Raw genomic sequence first — 761 nt, 5'->3', positions numbered from 1 at the left:
ATTTGTAATTTAATATTTTCTTTTTATTACTCTACAAAAATAAAAGATATGGTATTGTGAGAGAGTAATACTATAAAAATAAGCCAAAAGAAATTAAAAGTAATGGCAAAAGTGTCGACAATTTAACGGCAGGGAGTAAATGAGATATTTTAAAAAATACAGGGACTAAATAAGTACTAACTTCAAAATATAGAGACTAAACATATTTTTACTTGTCTGAAAATTGAGAAAGATTGGTAAACAACACCATACAGTGTCCCAAAGGATTTGATACTAACAAATAATGATTAAGTGGGTATCTGAACTTTTTGGTAACTTATCAAGTAAAATTAGAACTAAATTGCCCCAAATTTTATGATAAACAGTTCTCAGGCTTGGTTTATTGCTTATTGGTTTTATGGCTTCAAAGCTAAAATAGCTAAGAAGTTGGGTGTTTCCTAATTATTGTTTTCGAAGTTTTGGTAAAGGGTACTAAGGTTAATGCTATATCTTTCTTCAAATAAATGCGAGATAAAATCAATTTATTTTTTACAAGCGACAACAATTAATATTTAATATTATTAGTTTATTACTTATCTCTTTGGAATCTAAAATCTAATATAAAAAAAATAATCCTGTCACTTTTGTGGAGTTTAGAAACCTGACAAAATAAAGGGAAAACCACCAAAATCTTATTCTCTATCGGTGAAATTAACCAATTTTTTTTGTCATATTTTAAAATCCACCAAATGGTCCCTGTTAACCTTTTTAATTCAAATTTA

Source organism: Citrus clementina, unplaced genomic scaffold, assembly GCF_000493195.1.
Source record: "Citrus clementina cultivar Clemenules unplaced genomic scaffold, Citrus_clementina_v1.0 scaffold_7, whole genome shotgun sequence".
NCBI lineage: Eukaryota > Viridiplantae > Streptophyta > Magnoliopsida > Sapindales > Rutaceae > Citrus > Citrus x clementina.
This window is presented reverse-complemented; position numbering follows the sequence as displayed.